This window comes from Pongo abelii, chromosome 7 (assembly GCF_028885655.2).
Source record: "Pongo abelii isolate AG06213 chromosome 7, NHGRI_mPonAbe1-v2.0_pri, whole genome shotgun sequence".
In the NCBI taxonomy this organism is placed as follows: domain Eukaryota; kingdom Metazoa; phylum Chordata; class Mammalia; order Primates; family Hominidae; genus Pongo; species Pongo abelii.
Genome location: NC_071992.2, coordinates 61,308,403 through 61,321,289, shown reverse-complemented (window position 1 = coordinate 61,321,289; position 12,887 = coordinate 61,308,403). Strand labels below are relative to the sequence as shown.

The following is a 12,887-nucleotide window of genomic DNA, read 5'->3' as shown; positions in this document are numbered from 1 at the left end:
CCAGAGAACCAACTCGTTATTTTCTATTATAGTGAATAAAGGTAAGGAATCAAGCATTTATCCCGCCTTTAGTAAATAAGCTGTTAAAAGTTTCTCTATATAGAAGTATTCCAGCTAACAAATGAAGAAAACATGTTAGAATTAGAACATCATTATTTCACAGCCTTTATAAACTAACAGCTCTAGGCAACAGTCATCAATCAATACTAACATCACAAATGAGAAATAGAGAAGTTATATGTGTTTCTTAATGGAATTACACAACATTATATATGAACTCTTGCCAAAAATGTTCAAGCTTGATCAGGTTTCTAGATCTAACTACCAATTTAGAGGAAATATAAAAGTCAGAGGCACATAAGATATGACTCCATGGGAAAGACAATGGAAATTCTAAAGAAAAATACCCAGCTCCTCAACAAATACATTTTAAGATTAAAGAGAAGGAAAGGAAATGGAAGAGTAATTTAGAGATGAAAAGAGATTTAAGAGACATATCAACCAATTGCAATACATGGACATTCTTTTAATCCTATATTAACAAATACAAATGAGGTATGAGTTAATCAGAGAACTTTGAACACTGGACATTTGATGACAATAAGGAATTATTGTTAACATTTAGATGTGATAATGGTATACAGGTGTGGCTAAACAATATATGAGTTGCAGTCATTGATCTTAAGAAGCTCACAGAAAGTGAGGGGACTATGCAGGTTGAAAAATGATTAAAATACAATTTGATAAGGCTATACCAGTGATAAGTGAAAAGTATTATGGGAGCACAGAGACAAATACCACCTAGGAGGCTGAAGGAATAATTCTTGTATAAGAGAGATATGAATCTTAAAGGATGAGAAGTTTGGCAGGGAAATTAGGCAGGAAGTGAGCCCCAAACCAAGAGAACAATATGAACAGAGACAAAGAGGTATAAAAAGTGGGATGTGTTCCAAGGTGTGCAAATATTTGAGCATTGTTACAGCACAGAGAAAGTGGTGAGCCATGAGGTTAGGGAGACAGGCTTGCATGAGATCTTACCAGATCTTTCTTGACTCTGTGTTAAGGCCAATGTAGTATCTGTTTGATGTTTAAGTTTTTTTCAGAGATGGAGAAATGTAATTTAAGAGTTATATCAGGTTTCTCTTTCTAGAGATGAAGAGTTCACTGTACTTTGAGCTTCTAATATAGGTTACAAAAGTTTTATTCAATGTGACGTGGTTTGTCATCATTAAGATCCCCGCTAAAATTCTGCTATCTTTTAAACCCAGGAACAGAACATTCAGGAGAGCTGGCCCATGTGCTAATGAGGTCCCCACTCTCCCTTCTAAGCCTTATGCCTGGATCAGCTGAGGACTCTCATCTTATCCTGCCGAAAGGTTCTGCTTCAATATACTCCTGAGAGCTGGAGTTGGGCCTCTGTGGGCTGTAAACAGAAAACAGAAAGCAGCCCACTCTCTGTGGCCATGCTTCTTCTTGGTATCTGGTTTCACATCTAGCCCACCTTTCTGCCACATTTCTTTATGCTTTATAGGACAAATTCATGGCTTTTTCCAGTTTCCTCAGGACGGGCACTTGTAAACTCCAAAGGAAGTTGAGACCAGCACGTGGCCCAGAAATTCTATTTGGCTTACCTACCCTGGAACCTTCATCTAATAGTGGCAATATTCTCCTTTCTTTACACAGCTAGGTTTGCACTTTTTACTCAGTTAAAAACAAAAATAAACTAAATAATACATTGTTTAGAGATACATAAGTAAGTGGCAAAACCATAAAGAAAGCCAAGGACATAATTAACACAAAACACCAGATAGTGGTTTCCTTTGCTAGAGGAAAGAAAAGAGTACACAGGGCATTTCTGAAGCACTGGGTAGATTTGATTTCTTAACATGGGGGATACATTGCTGTTTATTTTATTATCATAACCATTCTTCAAACCATACGTATATGTATGATATACTTTTCAGTATGTGTGTAACATTACATATACACGATTTTTTAAAGTTATGGAATTCAAGACAGACATCTTTCATAGCTCCATCATTTCTAACTTTTCTCTAGACATCAGTCTTGCAAATTGACGGCAAGTGGTGGTGACCGACATTTGCCTTCCCCTGTGCTAACTATCTTGCATCTTGAAAAGAAGAGTGAAGCAAATGTGTGTGTGCATGTGAGGAACTATAGTCCTCACATAGGTAATAGAGTTACTACTATTGCCTAACTCTGCCTCTGAATTTCTGGGCAAACCCATAAATTTGAAATAAATTCTCCTTCCCTTGCCCCATGCCTTTTGAAACTGAAGAACAATTTTTAAAGTTAAGTGAAACACCTTGTATAAAAAATGTTGTAACTGAGTCTGCTCATGAACAAAAATAATTTATACCAAAATAATTTAAGTATATAAAAAAGTAAAGATAAAATGACAATGTTGGGACAGGAAATACAGGAAGAAATTAAAAGCTAAAGAACAGAGCAGAATAAGCCAAACCCAAATGACATCTCAGAAAGGAAGGAAGATGCCTCAGTGGAAGACATTTCCAATAGACATTTCCTTTCCTCTCTTTCCTAAATTTTGTTCATATTAATCTCATTAAAAAAATTTACCTGTGTAATTTATTTCTTCAAAGATCATTTACACACATGAAAGGAAACTCTTTCTAAATAAACCAAAGTGCAGAGATAATTTCTAAGCTTTGTTCATTGAGTCATTATTATGCAAAAAGAAATATTTAGGGAAGTATAAAAAACTCCCCTACTGCAATTTAATAAAATACTATTATTTTATAATACACATTAATAGCCTCTTCTAAGTAACTGTTAATTCTATTAGGTAAATATATCATTCTACATTTTCAGCCTTTTTTCCCTTCCTCGTTCGGTCATGTTAGGTTATAAAAATGCATTCCAAAATTCCAAATAAATAGGTTTGGATGACTTTTAAAATTTTATTATAATAGCTCTTTGGTGCCCCCAAATTTTATATGACTCTAATCCAAAAGTTGTACTATTTCAGAAGAGTAAAAATTATATTGCATTGCTCAAACATAACAGACCAGAAAGATTGATTCATTCGGTCCGCTATTTAATCATTCATTCATCCATCACACTTTAATGGTTTTACAGTGGTAAGATGTTGTGATAAGTGTAATGGGGAAAATATTCATGAATTAGACCATGAGGCTGACATCAAAACACCTCATATCTAATAGGAGATTGAAATATGCCTAAATAACAAAACTATATTAATCACCATAAGATAATTTTTAAAAAAATGTTCAGTTACCTCTGTGATGGCACAGATCATTTTCTTCTTTCTCTCTGGTGATCCCTTGCACCTGGAATAGTGCTTGGCCCATAGCAGGTGCTCGTGCTTATTAAATGGGGGAGCAGGGAAATCAATGAATGAGAAAAGAGGTGACACATGACCTGGGCTTGGATGATGGAATAATCTGGTCATCAGAAATTACATAAGGCAATTTCAAAAATCAAGATCATGCTCGTGAGTTTTATTTTGACTTAATTCAGTTCTTTTCAACAATAATTACCTCAGCATGGTCTTAAACCTCCCTCTCCACACTTGTCCTGTCACAACAACTTAAGAAGCCATCCATGAACATAAAGGCAAAGGCAGTCCCAGGAACTAGGGGAGATTTGTTGAACTATGGTTCATCCATCAAAGGGAGCTGTTCATTTCAAAAGAGTCACCTTTGGTGTGTTATGCACTTAGTTCCATGATGCTAACAATATTTAATATATGCATAGAACTCCAGAAGTTGCCTTCAGAATCTGCATCAGCTCCTCTAAACATCCACAATGGCTACATTGTTATCTTTTAAAAGTGGCTTTGATATTTGAGAATCCTGATATTTTCTCTAATTAAATGTACAAATAAATCAGTTGAGTAACATTATTGCTGGATATCTTAAAGAGGTACTCCAATTACATTCTGAGAATATTTGCTCTACACAATGGCAAAGTATATAAAGTGGAAAGGAGACTTGTTTAGATTTTATTTAATGTAATAAGCACTAATTATAAATAATTATATAAAATTATTTTATATAATTATTTTTAATTTTTTATTATATATTTTAATATATCATATATTATGTAAACAAAATGACTTGTTTACAATTTTATTTAAATACATATTCAACTACTCAGTACAATGTAATAGAATATTTTTTGAAAGATCAGTGGGGCTGAAGTACTAAGTGACCATATACTGGAGCTTCTGAGTTACCAGCAATTAAATAAAAGCTTGGAATAAAATAAGACCAAAAACTTGAAAGTCTGAAATTATCATTTTCAAGAGTCATTTTGTAGCCAAAAAGAATATAGAGAGGACTAGAGTTATTTAAATTAATGAAAACATGTAGGTGGTTCTGAAATACAGAAAATAGCCTTGCAAAAGTTCAGAGTGGATACCCATCTCTAATGTAATACCCTGCAGTGACATATTCCATAGAGCAAACAAAAGAATACCTTATTTTTAAATAGTGAAAGATTGATCAAAAAGGGTTCTTATCTATGCTCCTAGATGGCTAACATATTTTATCTCATATCATCATTGTGATATATTATTGATGGTGTCAATGTTATACATAGTGAAGGCATGCCAGTGTATTTTCCTCAATGTTCCGGATAGACTATATTTTTTTGTATACTTTCTATATTAACTACATATATCTTCTATTACTCAATAATAGTCTAAGATACTCTGTCCTCTTTGCAGTTGACCCAGAAAATGAATCAATCTTTTGAGTCACCTCAAAACCTGGTTTTCAATGGGGGAATAAAAGCTTCAGAAGTTCTATTAACCAACAATAGTATAAAGAATATTAAAAAGTGCTTGTTGTATATTAAACAATGTGCCTGTCTCATTTTTCTTTTCACTTTGCTTTTGGGGTTGTCAAGGTTTTCCTCAAAATTACTGTAATAATATAGAAGAGAATGTCACGTCTCCTTACTCTTCCAAAACTTTATAAAAAACTTATTACAAGCTTGTGGATGTAATTGTCTTGATTTAAGGAGAAAAAACTGAGAAAGAAAAATTTCTAAGCAAACAATTTTTCAAATATTTTAGAAACTATTGAAACTTAAGGAAAATGTTCTTTTGAAGAGCAAATTATTTATGTAATAATTTGTAATTATGTAATGATATATGATTAATAATTACTACTCATGTTTAAATAAAACTGTAACTGTTTTCCTGTGTGATTTATATTATAAATTAATAGGCAAAAAAAATGTTTAATATAAATATCATTTTATTTAGTGTAATAAGTATTAATTTTAAATAATTATATAAAATTATTTTATTATAAATGATTGGAAATATATCATTTGGATGATATATTTCAGTGGTTCTCAAAAAGGACTTTACTATGGAACCACAATGCATGATATTCACAAAACGTGTGTGATGCAATCACAAGATATATATCTAGATGGCAGGCTGCAGAAGAGACAGGAGATTCCAAACATTATTAACAATTCCTAATGAGGTGACCCTCAAAAAACTTACACTTGAGAAAACATAAGAGAATGTAAGTGAATTAAAATGATGCTTTTTTTGCCTTAACTTTTACTCTTATTCTTTTCAAATTTCAAAATCTTCTCATTTTTACTATTATTAACAAATTTATTGTGATCTTATCCAATGTCTGATTCAGACAGGACAATATTTTATTCTAGTTGCTAATGCTGCTCTATTCTGTGTCATTCATTAGTTCATTCATGCAAACACTATCCATTTGCCACACATTTACTGAGTGTCTGTTAGGTATCAGGCTCTGTAATAGGCACTGGCATTACAGAGATGAACGAGCAATCTTTGAACTCAGTTTTGTCTCTTAAAGATGAATATAATGAATGCCTGAGAATGATCAATGTATTGAATTGTTGTTTCATGTTAGAGTTTCATAATTGTTGAGCCATAAAATATTCTTTACCCTAAGAACCCCTGCAATTTTTAAAATGATTGAAAAATTTCCATATTTTACTTAATGTGCATTTACTGATTACTATCTATTTGATAGTGAGGCTATCCTGGTTTTCAGGAAGACCAACCAGAAATTAAGACATGAGCTTCTGATAAAGATGGTAGTAAGTATAGGAGAGAAAAAGTACCATCTTTTCCTTAACCATCTCAAGGTTCATGGCTGAGACCCCTATAACAAAAAACAGATTAATATAAGCATACGAACTGATTTATTATAAACTGTATGTGATACAGAAGCCTCAGAAATGATCTGAAAAAAAACAGGAATATCTTTGTATATTTTATGCTAAGTCTGATTCAAAAAATAGATGGTTGTGAAGAAACATGATTGGAGAAAAAGGAAGATGATATAATGGTAATAAACTGGGGGGAAGTCAGCAAGGCCTGTTTTTTTCAGATTCTTTTCTGTGTCTTCAAAGATAAAGATGGTCCTTTCATCCAGTTAGATGGAGGACTTTTTGGAATGAGGGTCTTTTGGAATGAGGGTTGCATAACCTGCTTCAGGGGAAGGTCGGTTTTGTTTTATGGCCCACTTCAGGAGAGAAAAGGGAAAAAAAAGAATTCTAGTTTCTATGGCCTGCTTGAGGAGAGAGGAGAGGAGGAGAAGGTCAAAGAGACCTTCCTGCTTCCGTAGTTTTCTTAATTTTTCAGCTTAAGACACTCACTATTCCAAGATGCCATATTTTGGGTTGCCATGTTCCGAGTTCTGTCTGCAGTTTACTCATATGCTATATTTTACCCTCCTTGAAACTTACTGAATTTGAGGGAAGAGAGGGGATTCTGTGTATAGCTAAAATAAAAAAACTTAGCTTCCTAACCAAGAAAAATTGTAAATGAACCCTACAGCTCCTCAGTGAAATGAATTGAATTAAGACAAATGCTGAGCCATCAAGCAAAAGCAATGTGAATCTTGTTCAATTTTTAGCCATATGGAATAACAGAGAGCCCAAAGTCATATAGCCTCAAATCATTTAAACTACTTTAAAAGAAGGAATATTTTAAAATATGCTTTTAAATCGATGAAAGACACTGTTGAGAAGTTGGGCTAAGCCATGTGAAGCTGATAGCAAAGCAGGAACTCCAGCCTGATAAGGTAAGTTTGGAGCCCAGAGGTCCAGAGCACTATAATGGTTCTCAAAGTGTGTTCCTTGGGCCAGTAGCAGCAGCATCACCTAGGAAATTGTATTTCTAACAATACAATTTCTAACAACTTCCTAAGTCTCTTCCTAAAGCTACTAAATCAATAACTTTGGAAGCTGGGCCCAGTAATTAGTGTTTGAAGAGAACTACAGTGGTTCTGAAATGATAGCATATATCAGAATTATTTAGAGGGCTTGTTAGCTTCCTCAATGTATATTCTGGAAATCAGCAACATTGTTAGAAATGCAGAATCTCAGGCCCTACCCCAGACCTACCACATCAGAATCTGCAGTTTAACAAGATTCCCAGGTGACTTATGTGCATTACAATTTGAGAAGCACTGGCCTAGAGTAATGTCTTCCAAACTTTTTTGACTCAAAGAAAATGTTCTTTGTGACACAATACACACATACACACACACACACACACACACACACTGCAGTGGAGTCAGGAGTGATGTGAATAAGATACCCACGATATGAAATTTAAAGAGGAACTCACTTTCAGAGTCCTGCAAGTGCACTTACATAAGTGAGTGCCTCTTTTAATTTTGTACTCTAATTGACTCACTTCATCTCATTCTTGTCCATTGCTAGCTTTGAAGGCAGAGAAAAAGAGCCATGAGCCAAGGATTGTGGGTGGCCTCCAAGAGCTAGAATATCCTAATCTGACAGCCAGCAAGGCAATAAGGACTTCAGTAGAATAACCACATGGAACTGAATTTTACCAACAACCAGAGTGACCTTGGAAGTGGATTCATTCTTAGAACTCCCAGAAAGGAATACAGCCTGTCTGACACTTCTATTTCAGTACTGTGGCACTCTAAGCAGAGGACTCCACTGAACCACACTCTATCCATAAACAAGAAGTCTTTTATGCAGCTGGTGTTTATGGGAATTGGAAATTTTGACCTGTACAGCTGTGAGATAATAAATGAGTGCTGTTTTAAGCCATTACATGTTTTTATTTTTTAAATAAAAAATTTATTTATTTTTATTTTTTATTTCCTTCGGTTTTTGGGGAACAGGTGGTATTTGGTTACATTAGTAAGTTCTTTAGTGGTGATTTGTGAGATTTTGGTGCACCTATCACCCGAGAAGTATACACTGAACCCAATTTATACTCTTTCATCCCTCACTCCCTCCCACCCTTCCCCCTGAGTCTCCAAAGTCCATTGTATCATTCTTATGCCTTTGCATTCTCATAGCTTAGCTACCACTTATGAATGAGAACATATGATGTTTGGTTTCCCATTCTTGAGTTAGTTCACTTAGAATAATAGTCTTCAATTCCATCCAGGTTGCTGTGAATGCCATTAATTCATTCCTTTATATGTTAAGCCACAAATTTGTAGTAATTTGTTATGGCAGCAATAGAAAACTAATACATATACATACATACCTACTGCATGTATGTATATAATTGGTGTCAAAAAATATCCTTACTATAAGAACATACTATATGTGATAAACTGTTATTTTTATGTTCTCCTATACTATTTTATTTCATTTTTAATGCTGATCATGCTGTACTAAATTAACTTTATAAACCATTAATCAGTTGTTTTGATTAAAAAAATCTTAGCCTAGATATTTTGTACATTGTAGAGGGTAGAAAGTGGTGGACTAAACATTGTGCCCCCTTGGTAGGGCAGGGAGATGGGCCAGATACAATCCTAATTAAAACCAAGAATTGGTTCCATATATATATATATATGGAAAAGAAAGGAAGAGAAAACTTCTTCTGCAGAGGAAAAATAACATGAAGGAAAAGTAGAGTTGTCTAAGTAGGTGTATTGAACAAGTTTTGGAAGGTAAGATGAAGCACAGGCTATATTCCTTCTGCTGTTATTGCTTGCAAGCCAGGCCATAGAGGTGTGAGCATTTAGAGACAGATGTGGCAGCCAGACTCAGGGTTGCAGTGTGCAGCAACAGCAGCTTCTGTCCCCTGCATTTCAGCTATGGTACTGTGCTCTTGAATTCACTATTACAGTGGCAGGCTTAACTTTTGTTTCCCTAGTTATTCCAGTGATTTTATGAGAACAAGTACCTGTATTGATTCTCTGCTTGAATGATGTTTGCCCCTGCCCTGAATCTGGACCCATCAATAGGAATCCTTTTATGCAGCTGCTATTATATGGAAATTGGCTAAACACTTTGGAAAATAATTTCCCATTACCTAGTAAAGTGGAAAATGTGCATACCATACAACTCACAAATACTACTCTAAAAAAGTATATCCTAGAGAAAATTTTATGTAAATATATCAGGAAGCATGTATAAAAATGTCTATAAAAACACTGTTCATCATGACGAGAAATGGACACAACCCAAAAGAGAGAGTTCCCTATGAAAAAATCATTAAGGAACATAAAGACCAAGAAGTTACAGAAACTAAAAGATAAAAAGCAATTCCACAAGCTTTCTGATAGAAAAGCAAGGACACCTTCCAGGCAGAGGAGGTGGTAGCTGGAGAGCAGAATTAATTAATTAGCAGTTAACTTTGATAATTGAAGAACTGTCCACTAAGTGTTATGGAGAAAAAGATCTTATCCAAAATGTGGTATTCCTAGGTAATTCATATATCAAGGAATATAAGCCAATTGAAAAATAAAACAAAATTTAAAACTCACAATTGGAAAAGGCAAAAAAAAAAAAACAACTCTTGATGACCACTCAATTCAGTCTAAATCACTATGCTAACCAGAGTTACAGAACAAAATGTAATTGCTATAGTTGTTGAAAAACCGCTATATAATGTAAAAATAAGAACAGTTTGAGGATAATGGACTAGGTCAAAAATTTCAAAAAATGCCAACACAAAGAAGGTAAAAGGCAGGGGTGATAACATTAAAGTATATATTTATTATTTGTCTTGGGGACTGACAGGAAATATAATTTTACTTCAAAAGTTGACACATGGGGAAACACAGATTTATGAATTTATTTGAAAGATACATAGAAAATTTCAAGGAGAATAAAAAGCAGATGCTTTTATCTTCCAACTGGGAAAGGAAGAGAAGGGAAGAGGTTAAAAATGTGAAGAAATCAGAGACTACGTATCAAAAGAGAAGGAATAGTAAAACTGGGAATATAAGCAAAGATAGCAGATGCAAAACCCAACACATGTACTATAACAATAAATGCAAGTAGGATAAACTTGCCTATAAAAAGTGAAATCACTGAAACTGTATGTTATATATGGAGAGTTATCTAAGAGAAAGGAAATCAAACAAATTAAAACAATGTAAAAATCTGGTGGGTCAAAAAAATTTAAGATTAAAAAAGAAGCATGGTACTATAAAATTAATATCAATATTTAAAGCAAAAAAATTAAATGGGACAAAAAGTATATAATCCACAATGAAAATAACTTATGAATATTTACTTTAAAAATAACATGGCATTGAAATACACAAAGTGAAAACTTCTAAAAAGTAAAGATAAAACTAACTAAAATATAATAGTCATTTTAAAATATGTGTTCCTAAATCTTTAATAGATTTGGGAGAAAAAAGGGAATATGAAAGAATCTGTGTAATAGAAAGTAAGATAAAGTAACAGATGTCTTTGGACTCAGCTTGTTGGAAAAAGGAAAATGACTAGCTATTCCAATGGTGGTCAAGGTGGAAAAGAGTCACTTTGAATCAGTATTGGCTCACCATAGCCAACAATACCACTCAAAGAATTAGCACCCCGCCTTATGTCTAACAAAATTCCAAAACATTTCAAATAAATTCATGGTCTAAATATTTTTTTAAACTTATTTTGAAAGAGAAGAATTTAGAGTTTTGTAATCCTAGGTTACCAAAATTCTCTTAAAGGCAGAGATAAATACAAATAGTCCTGAATATACAATTTATTTGGCCTAAATTTTTTCACTTTACCACGGTGTGAAAGTGACATACATTTAGGATGCTCCTCTACTTATGATGGATTATCCCAACGTGGGCCCATCAATAAGTCTAGGAGCATCTATACATAAAGTAAAAAATTGACAGTAAAAGACTGTTCATTGGTTCAGCAAAACATTAAAATATTTTATAATATTCTCTTTTAAGGAAGGAATGAGAGAAAGGAGAGTTTAATACGTTGTTGATAGGAATGTAAAGTAATATACTTTGGAAAGTTAGCCTGATGATTTACATTTTAAAATCTCAAAATTTTAGTTTCCTTTGTTTCCAGTAGGGTTGCAGTTAACAGACACTATCTTTGACTAACTTACGTGAAAAATAAATTTGTTGGAAAGATGTTGGATAGTTCACAGAATCAAAGGGAAAGTATGAAAACAAGTCCAGGAAAAAAAATGGAACTGGACAAATCACCAGATCATCCTCATGGAATAAAAGAATGAATAAACAAAAGAGCCCCCAACATTTTTAATTTCTTACATCACTTCCCTCAAGAACTACTACCAAGAGAAAAAAGATAATCTGATTGACCTAGCTTGACTGGTGAGAGCAGGACAATTTATGTTATAATTCCACCAATACTACACACAAAGAGGGGATGGTGGCACTCCTAAAGAATTAGAGTGCTTAGTTTTGTTTCCAAACAAGAGAGTGAGTAGATGCTGAATAGTCAAAAAAGGACAAATACCCATTACAGCAGTTTATTCAGCAATTCTATGTGGAGTACCTTATCCCAAGAAAATAACTGGACAAAGATGGAAATATAGCCAGGCACAGTGGTGTGTGCCAGTAGTCCCAGTGTTACTCACACAAGGGGAGGCTTCAGTGGGTGAAAGTGAAATGGCGACAATCAAGGAGAATTTAATTAACAAGGATATTTTACCATTTGTAACAAGTAAGAAGGACACCAGGGATAATTCCCCAAAGCAATTCCTCCCTGAACAGAGGTGAAAACAGGATTTTTAATAGGCTGGTTAGCTGAGTCATTGTATGTAGCATTGGCATAGTCCCATGAATAGAACATGGCAAATGAGCTCCTCCCTGGGTGGAGTTTTTAGTATGATGATGAGGAGAGTTTGCCAAATTTCATCTTAGACTCAGGCCACTCTGGATCCAGCTGTTTTTTCCCTCCACCCGGAACTTTTAACAGCAAGAACTCCAGGTGCAACAGTTATAAGAAGTAGTTTTTCACAGTGGTACCTGGAAAACCAGGGACTCTGGGTTACATCAGCTACTGGGGAGGCTAAGGCAGGAGGATGTTTGGGCCTAAAAGTTCAAGGTCAGCCTGGGCAACATAGCAAGACCCTGTCTCAAAAAATGCAAATAATTGCAAATAAGACATTTATCACAGTGGTTTTTGTTACAGTAAAAACTAAAAATTGTTTAACAATATGGGATTGGCTCAACAAATTACATTATAGGCATCTGAAGAAATAATATGCAACCACTTACAATAATAAGGCAAGTCAACATTTACAGACATGGACTGATTGTGCTTAATATACAGTGAATATAGAAAAGCCCTGGGAGGTGATAGCAGGGAAGGAAAGGGATTGAAAGTGATTGAGGGATTGAAAGGAGGGAGGAAAGAGTAGGTAAGGCTAGAGAAAAGTTGTTAGGGTGGGGCATGGCTGAATAAAAGTGGGCTGGGAAAGGTGAATGAGTTTATTCTGAGCTCTGGGTCAGAAGCCGCTGGAAATAGCCCAGGGAACGTGGAAGGTGGAAGAGTGGCAATTTAGTACTGTGGCACAGACAGGCCCTGGATGTGCCCAACCTCACAACATTCAAATAAATGTCTTCATTTTTTAAATACGGAAGGAGGCATATCCAGAATTT

The 12,887-nt window shown here is 34.4% G+C and overlaps 1 long non-coding RNA gene across 1 annotated transcript in view; it reads left to right on the top strand.

Annotated features, from left to right (window-relative positions):
- The window catches only part of LOC129060989 (uncharacterized), a 55,014-nt gene extending 46,921 nt beyond the window's left edge, over nt 1-8,093 (top strand). The window contains exon 3 of the long non-coding RNA XR_010141007.1: nt 7,738-8,093. This is a non-coding gene — a long non-coding RNA (uncharacterized LOC129060989). The remainder of the gene's footprint in view (nt 1-7,737) is intronic.
- The last annotated feature ends 4,794 nt before the right edge of the window (nt 8,094-12,887 follow it).